We start from the raw sequence: 18,792 nt of genomic DNA, 5'->3' as shown, positions 1-18,792 counted from the left end.
TGAATGTGACTGGAAAGGGTAGACAAGGGATGAAAATGTCAATTGAAAGAAAGCTAGAGAGTAATCTAAGGACTGAATAATACAGTAAATCCAGAGGTGGATGAGAATTGTGGTTGATGGTATATATGCAAGAGTGTCCTTTGTGAGCTAGAGAAAATGTATGTCACTAATGCAGTGTGGTGGGAATGTGAAGAAACATGGGAAAAATACAACTGGAGTGACCTATGGACTGTGGCAGCAATACTGTAATATTCTTACATCTATGCCAAAGAGGTACTGTGTTGATAATGGGGGAGTACAGAAAAAGGGTGCTACATGTATGCTATGGACCATCGTTAATGGTAATAATCTGATGACATGTCTCATAATGTGAAACAAATATTCCATGGTGGTGTGGTGTTGATAGAGGGATGTAGTATGTGAATTCTGCACATGTGCATGATCGTTTTGTAAGTTCAAACTTCTGTAATAAAAATATATTTTAAAAAAATAAGAGAGTGGATTGGGGGAAAATATACTAAATGTAAGATATAGTTAGTGGTAAGATTTTGAAAATATTCTTTCATAATTTGTAACAAATGCAAGGTTTTGTTGGTGGGTTGATGTTTGGGACCCTAGTATGAGGTTATGCATATTTGCTTTCTAAGTTCACACATTCACTATACACTTATTGTTTATATGTGTTCATCTATAAATGACATAAAGAACAACAGGACGGGTTGAGGGGAAAATACACCAAATGTAAAATACTTTGGTTAGTAGTAATGTTTTGAGGAGGCTATGTCATCATTAGTTAAAAATGTATCACAACAATGCAAGATATTGGTGGTAGGGTGAGGGATGAGAGCCCTGTATGATATTATATATGTTTGTTTTGTAAGTTCACAACTATTTCTATATACTTATTGTTTATGTATGTTTATGCATGAATGATACACTTCAATAAATTTTTTAAAAAGACATAGATTGGCAGAATGGATGAGAAAATATGACTCATCCATATACTGTCTATAAGAAATTCACCTTAGACCCAGGAACACAAGGAGGTTGTAAGTGAATGGTTGGAAAATGATTTTACATGCAAACAATAAACAAAATAGGGTGGGAGTAGCTACACTAATATTGGAAAATATACTTTAAATGTAAAACTATTGTAAGAGACAAAGAAGGATGCTATAATTAATAAAGGGGTAATCTATTAAGAAGAAAGAACAATCATAAACATTTATGCATCTAATTAGTATGTACCACAGTACATGAAGCAAATATTGGAAAAACTAAGTGGAGAAATAGATGTCTCTACAATTATACTGGGGGATTTTAATACATCAGTATCACCATTAGACAGAACATCAACAGATGTTCAGAAAAGAAACAGAATCCTTGAGTAATACATTAGAGGATCTAGACCATATATATATATATATATATACAGAACATTACACCCAAATACAGCAAGATATATATTCTTCTCAAGGGCCCATGGGTCCTTCTCTGGGATAGACCACATGCTAAGTCACAGACCAATTTTCAATGAATTAGAAAAGACTGAAATTATATACAAAGTAATTTCTCTGACCACAATGGAATGAAACTGGAAATTAATAAGGGACAGATAACCAGAATAAGCACAAAGATATGGAAGTTAAACAACACATTTTAGGCAATCATTGGGTCAAGGAGGAAATTGCAAAATAAATCAGTAACTACCTTGAAATGAATGAAAATGAGACCACAACATATCAAATGCAGCAAAAGTAGTGTTGAGAGGAAAATTTATAGACGTAAATGCTTATACTAAAATTAAAGACCTAACTTAGAGGAACTAAAAAAAGAACAACAAACTAATCCCAAAGTAAGCAGAAAGAGGGAAATAACAAAGATTAGAGCATAACAAAATGAAATTGAGAATTGAAAAACACTAGAAAAAAATTAAAAAAACCAAAAGCTGGTTCTTTGAGAAGATTAATAAAATTGACAAATTTTATTAATATTAACAAAGAAAAGAAGAAAGAAGTTACAAATACATTAAAAAAAGAGAGCAAGGGATGGGATATCATTACTGCCCACAGAAATAAAGAGTATCGTAAGAGGAAACTTTGAAAAATTGTATGCCAGCAAGATTTATAACTTAGATGAAATGAACAAACTTCTAGAAATACACAAGCAGCCTACACTGACAAAAGAAGAAATTTGTGAAATCAACAGTCCAATCACATATAATGAGATTGAATTAATCATCAAAAACTACCAACTAAGAAAAGTCCTGGACCAAATGGCTTTACAGGTGAATTCTACCAATCATTTCAGAAAGAAGTAACACTAATCCTGCTTAAATTCTTCCAAAAATTAGAAGTGGCAGGAACATTGCCTAACTCATTCTATGATGCCAACATCATGCTAATACCAAAGCCACATAAAGATTCCCCTCCAAAAGAAAACTATAGTCCAATCTCTCTAATGAAACTGGATGCTAAAATCCTCAACAGAATACTTGCTAATTTTATCCAACAACACATCAAATGAATTATACACCATGATCAAGTGGGTTTCATCCCTGGTATGCAAGGATGGTTCAACCTAAGAAAATCAGACAATGTAATGCACCACAGTAACAGACTGAAAGAAAAAAAAATCACATGATTATCTCTATTAATGCAGAAAAAACATTTGACAAAATACAGCATCCTTTGTTGACAAAAATACTTCAAAATATAGGAATATAAAAAACTTACTCAACATGATAAAGGGTATATATGAAAAACTCACAGCTAATATCATATTCAATTGTGAAATGCTAAAGAGTTTCCCTCTAAAACCTGGAATAAGACAAGGATGCCCACTGTCACTCCTGTTATTTCACATTGTGCTAGAAGTACTTGCTCAAGCACTTAGGTAAGAACAGGACATAAAAGGCATCCAAATTGGAAAGAAAGAAGTAAAAATTTCATTATTTGCAGATGACATGATCCTATACATAGAAAGCCCCGAAAAATCTACAACAACGTTTCTAGAACCAATAAACAAATTCCGTAAAGTGGCAGGATATATGATCAAGCACAAAAACAATAGCATTTCTGTACACCAATAATGAGCAATCAGATAAGGGTCTAATCCATATATCCAACATATATAAAGAAATTCTACATTAAAAAAATAAAAAGACAACCCATTTTAAAAATGGGTAAGAGATTTGAATGACACTTATCTAAAGAGGAAATACAAATGGTTGAAAAGCACATGAAAATATACTCAGCATCACTAGCTATCAGGGAAATGCAAATCAGAACTATAATGAGATATCTTCTTACACCTATTAGATTGGCAGCTATTAAAAAACAGAAAACCACAAGTGTTAGAGAGGTTGTGGAGAAAAGAGAACACTCATCCATTGCTGGTAGGAGTGTAAAGTAGTGCCGCCATTGTGGAATAGTCTCAGGAAGCTAAGTATAGAATTACCATATGATCCAGCAATCCCATTACTGGGTATGTACCCCAAAGTGTTGAAAGCAGGGACATGAACAGATGTATGCATGTCGACGTTCTTAGTGGCATTATTCACTATTGCCAAAAGTTGGAAGCAACCCAAGTGTCCATCAATAGAGGAGTGGATAAGCAAATTGTGGTATATACATACAATGGAATATTACTGCTGTAAGAAGGAATGAAATATTGACACAAGGAATAACATGGATGAATCTCGAAGATCTTATGTTAAGAGAAGTAAGCCAGTCACTAAAGGACAAATATTGCATGACCTCATGATATGTCCTAGGCATATTGTGAAGACTCACAGATCTAGAGTCTGGAAGGAGTAGAGTGTGGTGAGCAGATGAATCGGCTTTCTACTCTCTACTCCCTTTCTATCTCCTGGTAACCTATCTTCTAGACTCTCTCTGAGTATGGTAACAAATGTACCATACTCATGTAAGATGTTATTAATAGAGGAAAACGTAAGAAGGGGAAGGGGTGGTGTATATGGGAATTCACTTTATTTTTTGTGTGATTTTTTGTAACCTAAAGCTTCTTTGAAAATAAGGTAAAAAAAAAACAAAAAAACAAGAAAAGAATGGGAATGAAAATGAGTAAGGAGGGGAAACGGACTTTGGCCCAGTGGTTAGGGCGTCCGTCTACCATATGGGAGGTCCGCGGTTCAAACCCCGGGCCTCCTTGACCCGTGTGGAGCTGGCCATGCGCAGTGCTGATGCGCGCAAGGAGTGCCTTGCCACGCAAGGGTGTCCCCCGCGTGGGGGAACCCCACGTGCAAGGAGTGCGCCCGTGAGGAGAGCCGCCCAGTGTGAAAAGAAAGTGCAGCCTGCCCAGGAATGGCGCCATCCACACTTCCCGTGCCGCTGACGACAACAGAAGCGGACAAAGACACAAGATGCAGCAAATAGACACCAAGAACAGACAACCAGGGGAGGGGGGGAAATTAAATAAATAAATCTTTAAAAAAAAAAAAAAAAAAGAAAATGAGTAAGGAGGAGGAGATGTCCTCTTCTGCTATTTTTCTTCTCCCTCACTCCATTCCAGGTACCCTGACTTCTTTCCTGCACCTTAAACATATCTGATACACCAGCTGTCCCTTCTGCAGACCACTCTTCCTGAAGAGTTTTGACTAACTGCTTGGCTCACTTCCCCACTTTTTCCTGTTTTGGCTTGCTTTCTCAATTATGTTTACCATGACCATTCCTGTTTAATGCTAAAACTTCAAAACTCTACATTCCTGTTCTCCCAAATCTTTACTCCTTTTTGGCCATAGCACTTATCACCTTCTAATATATTACATAATTTATTTATTTACCATGTTTACTGTTTATTGCCTATCTCCCTTCACGGGTATGCTAACCCTATGAGGGTGGGAATTTGTTCTTTTATGATGTATTCTCAATGACCATAAAAGTGCCTGTCAAAACTATAATGTAAACCATTGCCCATGGTTTGTAGCAATGCTTCAATATGCATTCATCAATTGTAACAAATACACCACAATGATGAAAGATGTTGTTAGTGGCAAAAAGTGTGGGAGGGGGCAAGAGTGGGGTGTATGTGAATCCCCTATATTTTTGATGTAACATTTATGTAATCTAAAGTTTCTTTAAAAATAAAATAATGTATAATTTTAAAAAAGCAAATAGAAAAAAAAACCACTTTCCTGTCAAGAAGATGAATATTTAATGAAATCCCTTTCCAAGGACAATTATTTGACATGACGTATTTCAATAAAGACTGACAAACAGGCTTGAACTGCAAAAATGATTCTAGCCAGAAGTGGACAGATCCCCGAATCTGCTCTTTGTTTATGCAAATTAGAAAAGATTCTTTTCTTACATTCACATGACAAATTTTTCTTTAATGTTTAATTTTCTACTACATATGAGTCTGAGATATATTTATATTCATTGATTTCCTCCCATATAATACCAGTATTTATTTTGGATTAGTAGATATCATTATGTTGACATGATAAGAGTTTCATCCATAATGAAAAATCTAGCAGCTTTTTATATGAACTCCAATAAGAGGGTTTGATTTTTGGAAACCCATGGTGATTATGTTTGAAAAGTCCATTCTTATTTTCCTACTTAAGAGTCATTTTATTTCCCTCCTGTGTTTTTTGTAAAATGGAAAATAACACATTATTTGAAAAAAAAAGTGCCGGGCAAATAGTAGTAGTTCAATAAATATTTGTTGAATGAAATCAAGGGAACTTAAAAAAATGTAGATGTCAGTGAAGGCATATACTGGTTATTAGTTTTTGCTGAACTAGAAGAAGAAAACCTGTATGAAAAGTATAATTTTCACCGTTACCTTTTTAATTTAATTTGTAACAAATTTCATAGGTTATAAAACTAAATAATCATCTCCTTCCTTCTCTCTTTAGATACCCACTGCTCTGTCTCCCTCCAATATAGTTGTAGTTATAACCTATTTTGCTAGATCACTCACTTACATGTAAGAATAAAATTCTCTCAATATAATTTTATCTCCTGCGGGGGCTTTGCATTAAAATTTTTTTCTCTCTGTTTATCTTATTTTAAAAGCTTTGTCTCCTTCTGGGTTAATTCTGGATGTCCAGATGTCTTTGAAAGTTGGAGGAGTTTTTTTTTCTTTTGGAGGGGGACATATCTGTGGTGTAGGTAAGGGCTGCCTATCTGAAATGATCCTTGTTTCTACCACGCTTTTCTATGGAGTGCTGATATTTACCCTAGAAAAGATTTTTGATTTTGCCCAGTGGATTTCACATGAACAGGTAATTCAACTAAATTGATTGTATGAACCAATGAATTATTTTAAATTATTATTCTAAATTGTCTCTTCAGCCACACTTGTCCTTTAAAATGTTATTAAAATTTCCAATGTTTTCTTCTGACCCACTTCTTTGGGTGCTACCTCTTACCTCCCACTGCTTTGCCAAAGGCAAAACAGTTGTGGGATTCATTTCTTCGAGAAAAACATTATCTTGGTTTTGGATTTTTGTTTAGTTTTAGCTTGTGATCTCAGCTCGCCGGTGAGTTCAGTTATGATTTTTATAAGCTATCTGGCTAGTTTTCATTATTAGGGTAGGGGACATGATCTCTTTTGACTTCCTGCATCCCTAGACAGAGTGGAAGCCCAACTTAAATTTTTTTGACTATATAAATATTATTTGATTCTTTCTCCAATTTCTGGTTATTTCTAAGTTTTTTGGTCCCTGCTCACATTTTTGTGCTTTCATTTCTTTAAACATATCAACATAGTTATTTTATATTCTCTGCCTAATAATACATTATTTGGTATTATTTTCCCGTATGCTTCTGCTGCCTACTGCTTTTGATGTCACTCAGTGATTGTTCTTTGTGTCCCTCTGTGTTTTGGGATTTTTGACTGTGAGCTCATGTTCTTTTGAACTTTATCTATGGGAATTCTCTGAAACTCAGATTGAAGTTGTGTTATCCTAGAGAATTTTTGTTTATTTTTCCATGGCGCATAGTCAACTATTTTATATTAAATTATCTGCTTGAGGTTTTTTAGACCACACTTGTCACATGAGTGGCAGTTTTGGTAGGTATGAGTTCTCAGGATTGTATCTCTTTTCTTCTACCCAGTACCAAAACCAAGACAATTTGATTTCTGAATAATGCCATTTTTTGAGGTGGATTTACTTTTCATTCACCATTATATTTATGACATAACTCTTTGGGGCCATTTTATTTGGCGGGAATCTGCTCATCTTGGGAAAATCTGTGACTTTTTCCGTTTCCTCCATGCCCTGGGAAACTATCAGAAAAGAAGATTAACTTCTCCATTGAAACCTTCAGAAAAGATCAGCTTTTTTTGCTTTCATACCAGATCTGAAATGCATTAATAAAAAAACTATTGTGTCAGCATTTAATTACTAAGGTCATTTGGGGTATCTAGTGTGTCACCTGCTACAGACAAAATTCCCCATTTAAAATTTCTTTTCTGCCATATTAGTGAGGTCTCAGAAGAGAGAAGAAAGAATTCATATTTTCAGGTCACATTGTTTAACTTCAGAAATGAAAGAATTTAACTTTATTTCAAAGGACAGTTATTCAAATGGATATTTAAATGTTTATTTAAAATCAGATAATGCTATTTAGTGTGATTTCTGAATTTCCTATTCTCAGAACATCTCACCTCATAGGCTGATGTTTTGTTACTGATTGTAAGTATATGGCTAATTAGCATATTTCAGGCTGTTCTCATCCATGCTAGACTGTTTTCAGGAAATATAATAGGAGGAAAATAGCCTTCACATATGCATTTCTCCAACTCCCAAGCTCATTAATTTTATGAACCTGGGTTATTTATCCTTAAGATAAAAGGAGATGTGATATTCTTTCTCCCTCCTCTTTGAACAATCCATGATTCTCTCATAGCTCCAACTTAGCACTTGGGACCCACCAGAGAATTAAGCCTTACAGAAAATGATGAGTGACTGTTTTATCAATTTTCCCAAAGATGGTACAGGTTAGTACTATTCTAGATGCATAAGAGATACATTAATTCCTTACATAGAATGGTTACCTTAGGCCCACATTATAGTTCATTCTCTCATGGAACTTCACCTGAGTAGAGTGGTTAAACAAATTCCACATGTCATTCCTGAGGAGAACTTTCCACTGATTCTACGCTCAAAGTTTGATTCATATAATGGAGCAAGAAGCCTGACTTAAGGGGATTGTAGAAAAAAGAAGATAGGGCCTTTTACGTCATTGTGTATTCCAGTGCCTTCCACGTTCTTTCTCTAAATGGTAGGATGATTGAAATTATATAACAGTTTGGGGAAGAGGACAGGATCTTCTAGATAAACCATGGTTTTAGAAATGTCATTTGTTTCCATGACTCAAGGAGTGTTTTTTGATGAAGAAAAAGAATCAAAGTTAATGAAAAATGTGAGTTTTCACTCCCACTGTCACCTTTCCTGTGTCTTCACTTTGTAAGGGTGAATTCCTCCTGACACCAAACAAAAGCTACTGAATCATTTCAGTTCTGTTCATGCCTAAATCATTGTTAAACTTATTTGAAATCTCTCAATTTCATGAAATTTCGGATAACAGCTGTGGTTTAAAAGTACCATAGAGAAGTAATTTTGAATTAAATTAGAATATCTAAAAGGAAGATCCACTTTCTAGTAGGATTCAACCAGAACAAACCACTGACCAATGTGCATTATTCAGATTTCAATAAATTCTAAGCAATTTGCTAAACTTCATTCTATCTATTCCCCCAGAGAGTTATTATTCTGAAATAGAGATTGAATTCTCTTTCACTCTATATCTGAAACACATTTTACAGCTCTCTATTGCATTATGAATATAACAGCAGGTTCTCATAGAGAAATCAAGGCTTTCAAAATCTAGTTCCAACCATGTCCCCTTTCCAGCCCATACAGCTTTTGCTCTAGACTCACTGAATAATCTTTATGCTAACACCTTGTACCTTTGGTCATGGACCTCTTTCTATCTGGAATGTCCTTTTCTGCTTCCCTGTATGTAAACTCTTATTCTTTTCTTAACTGTCGACTCAATATCACCTTGTTTCTGCTTCAAGAATAGAATGAGGGGGTAGTTCTCAGACTTGGTTACCCATGGAATCACCTAGGTAACTTAAAAGAAACCCAATTTTGGGGTCCCATATCCAGAGATAGTGATTTGTTTGGTCTCAGGTAGGGTCTTGATATTGTTATTTTTTAAAGGTCCCCAGGAGAACCTAATATACAGTCAAGTGTATTAGTAGAACTCCAAGTAGTGTGATTAAGAGCTCAAATTCTGTGGTTAGATTATGGGTGAATCTTGATTTCACTGCTTATGAGCTGTTACTTTGTAGTTTAACTTTTCTATGTCTGTTTCATCCCCTGCAAAACTGAGAAAACAATCATACTTAATTCATAGGATTAAATAATGCAGGTTAAGAGATTAATCTAAATAGCTTAAATAATGCAGGTTAAGAGATTAGTCTAAAGGCTGACACAATTATTGTTGGCTATTATCAGTAGATAAATTAGTTGCTTCTTCTGGGTTCCTACCTTATAATTATTTTAAAATTACAAATGAACTCAATTATAGTCTCTATTACATTGTGCTTTGGTTCTTTTTTTTTTTATCTTTTTTTTTTATTGACTTTGTAATAATATTACATTAAAAATATATATGTGAGGTCCCATTCAGCCCCACCCCCCATCCCCCCTCTCCCCCCCCAACAACACTCGTTCCCATCATCATGACACATCCATTGGATTTGGTAAGTACATCTTTGGGTACCTCTGCACCTCATAGTCAATGGTCCACATCATGGCCCATACTCTCCTCCATTCCATCCAGTGGGCCCTGTGAGGATTTACAATGTTCGGTGATTACCTCTGAAGCACCATCCAGGGCAGCTCCATGTCCCAAAGACGCCTCCACCTCTCATCTCTTCCTGCCTTTCCCCATACCCATTGTCCACCATGTCCACTTTTCCCAATTCAATGCCACCTCTTCTATGTGGACATTGGATTGGTTGTGTCCATTGCACCTCTATGTCAAGAGGAGGCTCAGATTCCACATGGATGCTGGATGCAATCCTCCCATTTTCAGTTGTAATCACTCTAGGCTCCATGGTGTGGTGGTTGTCCTTCTTCAACTCCATCTTTGCTGAGTGTGGTAAGTCCAATAGATCAGATTGTAGGTGCTGGAGTCTGTTGAGGCTCAGGACCTGGCTATCACATTGTCAGTCCAGAGATTCAAATCCCCTAAATATATCTTAAACCCCAACATTAACTGTACCTCCAGCACATTAGCATGAAAGTCTTATGAAGGGAGATCCCATCTGAGTCCAGATTCATCACACATAAACACCATTTCCAAAGAGGGGCCATCTGCCCTGGTAGTTGACCCCATTGGCCATGACCATAACTCCCATGGGTCTCTTTAGCCCTCACAGGAACCAATATCAGGGGGTTGTATCTGCTTTATCTGTCTCTCTGACTCTGCTCAGTTGTGCATGAGGGCAATCCTTCTGCCAGCCTCCAGACTCTTTTTTAGAAACTCGTAGCCATATAAACTCATTTCTCCTTTCCATTTCCCCCTTACTTTAGGTCAAACAGCATTTTAAAGTCATGGTATTTTATGTAGACATGGATATTCTGCCGATCCGCATTGAACCTTCCGTATAAGGTCATTTTCCAGTTGCATCATCAGTTGGTAGTTGATAGTGGTCCCTCGTTGCCAGGGAGGCTCATCCCCGGGTGTCATGTCCCACGCTGGGGGGAAGGCATTGCATTTACATGCTGAGTTTGGCTTCGAGACTGGCCACATTTGAGTAACATGAAAGCTGACAGGAGGGAATTCCCAGGCACAATGTTGCTCTAGGCCTTGTTCTTATTTTAGGTTTATCAGCTCACAAGTATAGTCATTAGCTTCAGGGGCTCACTGTTGAACCCTCACTCCCTCCCGGTCCCCGCCACTGTACCTGGGAGACTGTCGCTGCTCCCCTAGGGACCACAACAGATGTGCTTTGGTTCTTAATGATATCTGTGTGTTTTTCCACCACTAGATTGTGTCATCCTTGGGAGCAGCCTGGTCTCATAGTCACAGTCACCTACTTCCTCTTCCATCAGAGTTTTCTCCTTTTGACCTAATCCCTTCTACAAAACATAGTTGAGGACCTCATCCCCTCTCAGGAGAAAATCTGTGGTAATCTCCTCTTGGGGATTGAATCATGTCCCCCACAAAAGGCAAGTTCAGTTCTCAACTCCTGTCCTGTGGGTATAAGCCCGTCTGTGAACAGGATCTTTGACGATGCTGCTAGTTAAACTGTGCTTGAACTCATTGAAGGTGGTCCTTGATCCAATATGGCCGAAGTCCTTCTATGCAAAGAAAATTAGAAACACAGAGAGAAACCATGGGGAGCAACCAGAATCTGGAAGGGAAAGGAGAAGGTATTGCCATGCGCATCACCATGCGATAGAAAAGGCAAAACCAAGGATCAGTTGCAGCTAACCCCACAACACCACAGTCTTCAGGCAGACAGTATTACCTTGCTGATGCGTTAATTTTGGACTTCTTCTAGCCTCAATTCCCTGTTGTTTAAGACAACCGGCTTATGGGTATGCTACATATTTGTTTTAGCAGCTAGGAAATTTCACATCTCCTAACTAATCTCCCTTTACCCAGTCTTTCCCCTCAACTGTATCACACCATTTCTCACCTCCGTTTATGTGCGCAAAGGATGCTGTAAAAACTATTGTGGAGCTCATATGTTTTTATTTACAAGCTTGACTCCATTTCAGACAATGACTCCTTGAGTGCAAGGTCTATGCCTAAATTCATTTGCACATCTCTCTTCTAGCAGTGTTCTGGAACGTAGTATGTGTTCTGTTTGTAGGACTAAGGAAGGGAAGAAAGCAATTTGGAGAGAAGGGAACAATATTTTTGAGACTAATTTTTAAAGGATGTTTGAATGCAGTCCCCAAAAAATGTCTCGTTTCAAGAATTTACACAGAACAGGGGACAGATATGAAAGCTGAGAAAACCTAAGTCAATATCAGTTCATCAGTCATTGGGCAACTGTCACAGATTGTATTGGAAGACATTTTGGGATTTCAGGATTGGTGCTTTTATAATTTCTTTAAGCACTTGAGAAAAAAGTTTTCTAATTCCTTCCCAATGCCTCTTCCCTTACCTCGGACCCCATCCATGATTACTATCAATCCAAAAAGTTATTATGTCATGTCTCAAGATTGGAATACTGTATTTGGGTTAATTTCTTATCTCACATACAGACTATTGAATCATGATGTTCCTTGGAAAAGACTAAGTAGAGAAACTGCATAGAAATGTTAAATTGCCTTTGCCAGAGTGCTGATGAAGATGCTTCAAGGAATATATAATAATAATGCTAAAAAGAAATACAACTATAAGGCTTCTGAAAAGAAATCTGAATCGAATCTGTATATTTTTCTGATTAAATGGAAAATTAAAACAGCTTAATAGCCATGCTGTTCAAATGGTTTGCGGCATTTTAATAGCATATTTCAAATTTTATTACCAAACTCATTATATGATATTTCAAATATCTACATTTTGTCAACACCCAAGACCATTAAAATATGCATTGTCCTTTTTATGGGAATTATATGCCACTTCTTATTTATTTGCCTTGGGGAAAATAAACTCAAAGTATTTAGTATTGCTATCTATAATCTAAAGTGGACAAAATAAAAATAAGCTAGAGTCTCTGTTACTTGTACAATTTGGCTAATATTATGGGATTTTTCAATTTCTAATTCTTTTGTTTTCTTTCTAAAGGAAAATGTTAATCATATTTCTCATCATCAGAAGTGATTCAGGCTCATAATTTAGCATTCTGAAAGCAAATATGAGTACCACAAAGTAATTAACAATCTCCCATAACCTCATGACCTAGGGATGATGACCAATGACATTTTGCTAAATTTTATTTCAGCCTCTTTTTCCCACTTGAAAGCACCTTAAAGGAGACATAAACCAGATATTGTTATATACATTCAAATTTCAAATATTAAAAATATTTCTTCAATTTTAATTTTTATGTTTCTTGGTTGCTTCAGTGGGGGTCTTGGAAAGGGAATAAGACATTTATCATCTGTATTAGTCATCCAAGGGGGTGCTGATGCAAAATACCAGAAATCTGTTGCCTTTTATAAAGAGTATTTATTTGGGGTAGAAACTGCTAGTTACCAGGCCATAAAGCACGAGTTACTTCTCTCACCGAAGTCTATTGTGTTGGGCCAAGATGGCTGCTAGGAGTTCAGGCTTCTTGGGTTCCTTGCTTTCTGGGGCTCTGTTTCTCTCCAGGCTCAGCTCCTCTGTTTTCTTCACAAGGTCAGCTGTAGACTATCAGGTGACCGGCTCTATCTCTTTTCCCAGGGCTCAATCGGGCTCAGCTGCTCTGTTCCTTCCTTCCTGGGCTCCAGCTCAAAACTCTAGCATCAAAGCTCCAACTAACTCCTCTGCTCTGCTGTGTAGTTTTTTTTTTTTGGTTTTGTTTTGTTTTTTAAAGATTTATTTATTTATTTAATCCCCCCCCCCCCCCCGGTTGTCTGTTTTCTGTGTCTATTTGCTGCATCTTGTTTCTTTGTCCGCTTCTGTTGTCGTCAGCGGCACAGGAAGTGTGGGCGGCGCCATTCCTGGGCAGGCCGCACTTTCTTTCGCGCTGGGTGGCTTTCCTTACGGGGTGCACTTCTTGCGCGTGGGGCTCCCCTACGCGGGGGACACCCCTGTGTGGCACGGCACTCCTTGTGCGCATCAGCACTGCGCATGGGCCAGCTCCACACAGGTCAAGGAGGCCCGGGGTTTGAACCGCGGACCTCCCATGTGGTAGACTGACGCCCTAACCACTGGGCCAAGTCCGTTTCCCTCTGCTGTGTAGTTTTATCTGTGAGTCCCCACCCACCAAGGGGGCAGGGACTCAAGTCCTACTGATGTGGCTCAATCAAAGCTCTAATCATAATTTAATCATGCCCAGGTACAGACCAGTTTACAAACATAATCCAATATCTATTTCTGGAATTCATAAACCATATCAAACTGCTACATCATCCTCATACTGTCTCATCCAGAAGTCTTTCATTAAGGGTTTTGTTTTTAGCATTTATTTATTTTTATTGTATTTTTTGAAGATACATAGATCACAAAAAACGTTACATTAAAAAATATAAGAGGTTCCCACATATCCCACCCCCCACCCCCAACTCCTCCCACATCAACAACCTCCTTCATCATTATGACACATCCATTGCATATGGTGAATACATCTTGGAGCACTGCTGCTCCATATAGATTATAGTACACGTTGTAGTTTACACTCTCCCCCAGTCCATTCAGTGGATTATGGCAGGATATATAATGTCCAGCATCTGTCCCTGCAATATCATTTAGGACAACACCAAGTCCCAAAAATGCCCCCACATCACATCTCTTCTTCCCTCTCCCTGCCCTCATTAACTACCATGGTCAATTTCTCCACATCAGTGCTATAGTTTCTTCCATTACTAGTTATAACACAATCCCCCAAGTGCAAGGGCAAAGACCAGTGAAGAATGGTGCAATGATGAGCCCTTGGTATGATGACTAGGTACTAAGCCTGTGTGCCTGAAATTTGAACTAGGCCTAGACCTGCAGGGTGCTTAAGAGTTACCTCCTGAGAGCCTCCATGTTGCTCAGATGCAGCCACTCTCTAAGCCAAATTCAGCATGTAAATGCATTACCTTTCTCCCAGCATGGAACATCACTAAGAGTTTTGAATAAAGGAGCTGAGCAGGAGGAGGGATCAGAATACCATCATCAAGGGAAGGCTAGTGATACAGGTGAGGAGGTCAGGTTTGCTAATCTAGGCTCAAAAACATCAAGTTCAGAAGCAGGATGGAAATGGAGGAGACGCAAAGACAGAGCCTAGAGCTGGAATGTTCCAGGCCAGAGAATCAGATCCCAGACAAGTGAGAGAGCCTCAGAGGCTTTATACATTTTTTTCACACCCTGTTGGACTTTGACTGCAAAAGAGAGCCCAGGACTCAAACTGTGACTCTCTTCTCTCACTGTAAAGATTAAAGCCACATATCCTAATCACTCCTTATCTCTGCAGTGCTTTTATTTCCATAGGTGAAGTTTCATTATTCTGACCTGGAGAAAAAAATCAGGGGATGGGTAAGCAGGGGACAAACTTCAAATCAGGACTTGGTGGAGGACTGAATATACACAGCTGGGATGAAGAAGAGCGATGCCCTCACAGTGCTCAGGCAAAACTGTTACATTTTTCTTGCTTTGCATAATACAGCATATCTCATTTAACAGATTTGCTACTATTAGCCCCACTTTATATCCAAGGAAAAGGAAGCTCAGAGAAGTTAATTTGTTCATGTTGACATAGGCAATGAAGAAGCCCAGCTTTAGATTCGAATCTCTTGACCATGTGTGCATAAAAACTCATTGATATCAAGATGAATTCTGGAACAATAAAATCAGGAAAACTCTGTAAGGCTTAAAGGTGTGAACTAAATTCCATAATTGGAAGAACAACTTCGCATCATACATGTGGAGCTCATTCCTCAGGATTTGATGCCATCTAAGAAGATAAACTTTTGCAAGAAAAATTTTCATAAGGTTTCCATAAGGAAATTGTAGATGTTTGGAATTACATTTCCAACCTCTAAAGCTTCATCCACAACGCAAATGCATGAACACGTGCACACACACATAAAAACTTTGTCTGCTTACAAAATATCTCTTTGTGAGGTAGCACAAGTAAGCCAGAAAAAATGTGGCCCTTGGAGACAAATGGATTAGGGTCCAAATTTAAGCAGCATTCTTAATTAGCTGCATGAACTAAGCACATTATTTAGTCTTTCTGAGTCTCTTTGAATTTCCACATCTCTACAAGAGAATAATAATTTCTTTCTCATATACTTGTTATGCTGATTAAATGATATTATGGATTATGAAAAGCTCTCTAGAAATGCTGGGTGTTGATAGACAACAACTATTACAATACAGTGAGGAAAATCATTTTTTCAAAAAAAAAAACGACAGATGCTTTTCTTGGTTTTGCTTCAAAGAACACTAAATGTGGTTGCATCCACTGAGGTGATTGTTTTGTAAGTCAGGTGTGAAAAGGAGGCACTTTCCCAGAGAGCTGGAACAGTGATATCAGCCAACTCCCTCAATTCAAGACCTTCTCAAGATACCATGTGGGTCTGGTATTCATCTGTCATTTGAGAAACAATAATTTGATTCCTATTTGCAGTTAAACAGAATAGATAAGAGCATCTACCATTGCTTATTAATTTACACATTATCTACTCTCTGTATAATTATTGCATCGCAGTTGATTGCTTCTCTGTCTATGCTTGGAATAGCCCAAAATTGATTTCTTTAAAGTTGGCCAAATATTGAAATAATTAGTAGAAAACACAGAGCCACTTTTACCTAGATACTCAATTAACTCTGAACTAAGGGTGCATGAACTTTTTCTTCCTAAAAAACATCCTTGGACAGTAGAATAAAATCCAAGCTCTTCAAAGGAGTGCATAAAGGCTTTTACAATTTAATCCCTGCCATTTATGCCCCACATCTTTCCTCCTCTTCTCTCCATGCATTCTGTTCCTTTTTTTTTTTTAAAGATTTATTTATTTTATTTAATCCCCCCCACCCCCCACCCCCGGTTGTCTGTTCTCTGTGTCTATTTGCTGCGTCTTGTTTCTTTGTCTGCTTCTGTTGTTGTCAGCGGCACGGGAAGTGCATTCCTGGGCAGGCTGCACTTTCTTTTGCGCTGGGCGGCTCTCCTTACGGGGTGCACTCCTTGCACGTGGGGCTCCGCTACGTGGGGGACACCCCTGCGTGGCACGGCACTCCTTGCGCGCATCAGCACTGCGCATGGGCCAGCTCCACACGGGTCAAGAAGGCCTGGGGTTTGAACCGCGGACCTCCCATGTGGTAGACGGATGCCCTAACCAATGGGCCAAGTCCGTTTCCCCAACATTCTGTTCTTATCATCATAAAAATCTTGTTTGGCTTCTCAGGGTCCTCAGTTGCTTTCTTCTCTCTTTTTCTTGGTGTCCATGGCCTCTGTGCCAGGTTACTGCTTTACTTTCAGGTTTGCATGAAAACCACATCCCAGTGTGGGCCAAGTCAAGGGGCCAGCTGTGTCAAGGGGCCAGCTGCATCAGCTGGAAATGTGGGGCATAAGGTCCTCCGTGGGGTGAACCTTGACTGACAGAAGATTGGCTGTAGCCATTGTGACACATTGCATCATCTGGCATCACATCATCCTTTCCTCCCTTCCCTTTTTTGTTGCTTTTATGGTCCTGGTCTTGTACTTCCCATATTGAGTTAGCACCTTATTTCTTACTCCAGAGAGCACTGGGGCTAAAATGTCATCATTCCTAAATGAACCACACCTCCAGGCTCTGCGTATATTCTGCTTAGAACATTTCTCCACTCTCCATTATTCTTAAAGATCCAATTCAATTGTCAACATCTCTGTGCTCTCATAGCATCTGACACTTCTATTACTGCCAAAATGCATGTCATGAAAGATTTGTAAATATATTACGGTGAGTCATTCTCCCCTAACAGAATGTAATCTCCTTGAGGACAGGAAGGCTGTCTTATTCATCTGTATCCCCAGTGCTTAGAATGGGTGCAGTCACCTATTTGGTGTTCCACAAAACTGTGAGAGGAGTGAATGAGACCAGAATTCTGTGCATTCTTTGTTTTTTGCAGAGTGTGGTGGTCCAAATGCTCAGGTATTTTAGAATGATGTCCCACTGGGGACGTGTCATATTATCTTTATTTATTGATACAACATAAAGAAGTTGTGAACTTCTTTGTACTGGAACCAAGAGGGAACAGTCATCTGAATTACTTTAATGTGGGAAGCTTCTGATGCCATCTCTTACTAATGTCTGTGTGACCCATGTTTCTGTAACTTCTATTTTAATCCAGTTTGCTTTTGGACAAAGTGCTGAAAGTGATTGACACAACTCTGGTATTCCCCTACAATCCATGTAGTCTTCTGGAATGCCTGACTAATTAGATATCACAGCTGATCTGAGGACAAAAGTGGCATTGGGAGAACAATGACCACTTTAGATGAGCTTTTGTGATGTGTCAGGAGGATAGAATTTTAGGAAATCTGCAAAGGGATTGAGGAAGTCTGGATTTATAGGTGCTCTGCGATTGTACAGTGTTTAACCTACCACCTTGAGTTTTCTTGTCTAATAATGCACCCCAATGATATCTCCTAATTCTTCATCTTTCCCCAGGTTGACATGTAGAATCTACATAATCCATGTATTTTCCTGTTGATCCAAAGATGTTGGACTAGGGGTGCATGGAGAGAGATCCACATACCACCAAGCTCTAGTAAATATCTTTATAAACAGATGGTAAATGCAAAGAGATAAGAAAAACATGAGAGAAAACCTTTCAGGGCAGAGGATGAAGGCTGTACCAACGGGATCATTTATCTCTGCTCTCTCTCCAATAAATTACATCCATGGTTCCTCCTATCCATCTTGCTGTCCCCATCTCCCTACTGTCTTGGGGGATTTGATTATAACCTGCTTGTGAGAGTGTTTTTCTTTGAGTTAACCTAGAACAGGAGCATTTCTTAACTCCCACTGAATAAGAGGCATCATGCTTCAAACAAAACTAAGTTTTTTCCTAGCCAAATAGCATGGATTGCTGGCAGTTTTATATGATTTTAGGACCCCCAAGGGGTATGAATGCAGAGAGAAATGGATTCCGGTATTTGCTGGGGTGGGATTGG

This window comes from Dasypus novemcinctus, chromosome 8 (genome assembly GCF_030445035.2).
Source record: "Dasypus novemcinctus isolate mDasNov1 chromosome 8, mDasNov1.1.hap2, whole genome shotgun sequence".
Classification (NCBI taxonomy): domain Eukaryota; kingdom Metazoa; phylum Chordata; class Mammalia; order Cingulata; family Dasypodidae; genus Dasypus; species Dasypus novemcinctus.
Note: the sequence above shows the minus strand (reverse complement) of the source record.